Genomic DNA, 3404 nt, shown 5'->3' with positions numbered 1-3404 from the left:
TGGATAGCTCCTGCATCTCTGCTGGAGCTAAGCGCTACGGAGACTTCGCTACAGGAGTAGCCCCAGGAATTAGGTCAATACGGAACTCGACCTGACGCTCGGGAGGGATTCCTGGAAGCTCTTCGGGAAACACATCAGGAAAATTGCAGACCTCGGGGATGCTCGCGAGGTTTTTAACTTCTTGATTCTCGTTGATTACATGGGCCAAGAATGCAACACACTCCTTTTGCAGGAGTTTCTGAGCTTTGATGCAGGAAATAATACGAAGGTTGGGACCGAGTTTATCGCCGTAGATCACTAGGGTTTGACCTGAAGGAAGGTTGAGACGGATGGCTTTTTCGAAGCAAATGATAACTGCATGATTGGGACTCAACCAATCCATGCCAATGATGACATGAAAGCTCTTTATGGATACGGGCATAAGATCGATAGAAAATGAATGGTCGTTTAAGGTAAGAGTGCAATCTACGAATACCTCACTCGCACTTTCTTTCTCTCCGTTTGCCATCTCGACGGTAAATATTTCAGTTAGAGGTTGGGAATCATGTTTTAGATTATGTTTGAATGCATGACGAATAAAACTTCTTTCAGCACCCGAATCGAAAAGAATATTAGCATACGAGTTGTCGAGAAGAAACGTACCCGAGACAACATTGGGATCGGCGACTGCTTCTTCCCATCCCATAGCAAGGACCCTTCCGGTGTTGCCAGCAGTAGTCTTCTTGGGGCAATTCCTTTTAAAGTGCCCGGCTTCACCACAGTTATAACAGGCTTGACCAACGCCTGTTCCAGAGGATCGCTTTGCTGATTGAGTCAGAGCTTTGCAATATCGAACAGTGTGCCCCTTCTTACCACAATTGGTACAGGATAGTTCTCGACAGGGACCGGGGTTGTGGTGATACTTGCATTTTTCACAAAGAGGGAGGTTACCAACATATCGGTTGGTAGGAGTTGGAGCTGTGGATCCCACAACGGAAGCAGCAACTACGGGGGTAGTAGCAGCATGAACTGCTACTGTTTGTTGTCTTTTAGAGGAGCCTTGGGAAGATTGACCCTTCTTCTTCTTCCAAAATTTCCTTTTCTCACCACTGCTTTTGGTCGATTCAGGGGTAGCAGTGGTGGCTTCCTCAACATCATCACTGTGGTGAATTATAGCTTGGGCTAGAGTCTTAGCACTATCATAAGTATCTGGGCGAGCAGCTAAGACATGACCTTTTGTCGGATTAGTTAACCCCCAAATAAACCTCTCGATCTTTTTGCTTTCAGGGGTGACTAGACCAGGGCAAAGAAGGGCAAGATCATCAAATCGGGAAGTGTAGGCAGCAATATCGGAACCTTTCATCTTCAGGTTCCAGAGCTCGTGCTCTAGCTTTTGCATTTCAACTCGGGGACAATATTCAGCAAGGAGGAGTTCTTTCATAGTCTCCCAGCCCATGGCATTGGCTACAGGGAGAGTTAAGGACTTGACTCGGCCATTGCACCAAGTCAATGCTTTATTAAGGAAGGTACAAGCTGCGAACTTGACCTTATCGGACTCATCACAGGCACAGATTTCGAAGATGGATTCGATTCTCTCGAACCATCGGGATAAGGAAATGACACCACCAGTGCCATTGAAGAAAGAAGGATTCACATTCATGAAGTCCTTATAGGAACCCTCCTTACGTCGTTCCTGATTACCATCTTGATTTTGATTACTACCTCCTGAACCACCGGTATTTAGCTGGGACATGGCAGCTGCCACCGCGGCGGTAACAGCTGTTTGAAATAACACGGGATCGATTTCAGGAGGAGGTGGCGGAGGGTTGTTGGAGCTGGGTCTCTTCCTGGGAGGCATCTTGATCTAATAAGATCAATAAAGAGAGAGGATGATAAGTCCTCTGAATCGAGAGATATGACAGATATTAATTCTAATTAAGAGGTAAAGCAGGAAAGAGTTATTGAAGCAAGTAAACTATCGCTAACGGAATGATCGGGGGTCTAAACATGTACGATGATTCGAGAAATACTCCCATAGTATTTCATAGTATTTCATGGTTTGCTACGATACTAGCTCGATGTTTGTGGTATTAGGGTAAGTTTTAGGCATGCCGCATAACACAGTCACTCCCAAGCACATGTTGGCCGTGTCTCGAATGAATATAGTTGGCCAGGCTATATTGACCCTAGACACGACTACATAACTGCCCAGGTTTAACTGCAATACACAACACCCATTTACTTATGTTTTGTTCTACTTATAAATACGAATCTCGACGGTTCGGTATACTTGTATATTTTTGAAAATACTTGTAGTCTGAAGATACTTTTATTTCAGAGCACTTAGGCCCTTTATTGTTTATAGTTTTATACCATGTAAGGTTTGGTATACTTTATTCACTATAAACAAGGGCTCTGATACCAATCAGTCACACCCCGAAAACCGAAGGCGGAAACATTTCCGGGGTTGACTCCATGTTGAGTATCAAATCCAATGTACATAGTAAGTAAAGTGAAACAAACATTACATTACATATTAAAAGTTTTACAATTTGTTTCAAAAGACACAGTTTATACAGTTGTGATACATAATATAGATATAAACAAAATGAACGAGCCTTGCACGCACACGATCCTGAATCAAGTAAGTCTTTGGGTACCTGTACTATCGTTGACCTGAGAACACAAGCAGTTTGAAAATCAGCATGACGCTGGTGAGTTCATAAGTAGTTTTGTTTTGTAAAAATGTTTATGTTTCCTTTCTGTTTTCTGAAATGTAACACACGCCAAGAAAATCCCATATTTTCTTAAAAGTTGGTTGTTGTATCACAAAAGTAAAGTATAGTTTGATTATCCAATTCATTTTTCTATTCCTTTTATGTACCAGTGTAATCCCAGGAAAGTCATATACTTTCCTGAATTGTTAGTTAATGTAAAAGATATAATGTTATACAGTTGGTTACACTTTAATGGTTATGTATATGTTACCCAGGAATGCCCCATGCTTTCCTGTATGTTGGTTCTCAATGTGAAAGATGTATTCGATTAAACCTGGTTATGTACAAAGTTTCCCCCAGGAAGGTCCCATACCTTCCTGAATGTTGGTTATCATTTGTAAAAAAAATGTAAAAGATGTAAAAGATGTAAACTGAATCCTGGTTATCTGTAAAATGTAGTATGTGGTTCATTATTACTATAAGTAAATCTCTGTTATCCTAGTTGCGAGTTCCATAACCATACTAAAGACTGAACCTATGGCAATAAGTAGTCCACAGCCTTGTGGCAATAAGTAGTCCACAATCCTTATGACTTTCGTCACCCTTGAACTATTTCGGTTCGGCTGTAGCTAGCAGCCAGGTGTGGGGTAGTCAGCCCCGTATAGATCTATACACTCAAGTCACGTTCTCTAAATTCCAGAGATTCTG

This window comes from Lactuca serriola, chromosome 7 (genome assembly GCF_051521515.1).
Source record: "Lactuca serriola cultivar US96UC23 chromosome 7, Lser_US96UC23_V15, whole genome shotgun sequence".
NCBI lineage: Eukaryota > Viridiplantae > Streptophyta > Magnoliopsida > Asterales > Asteraceae > Lactuca > Lactuca serriola.
Note: the sequence above shows the minus strand (reverse complement) of the source record.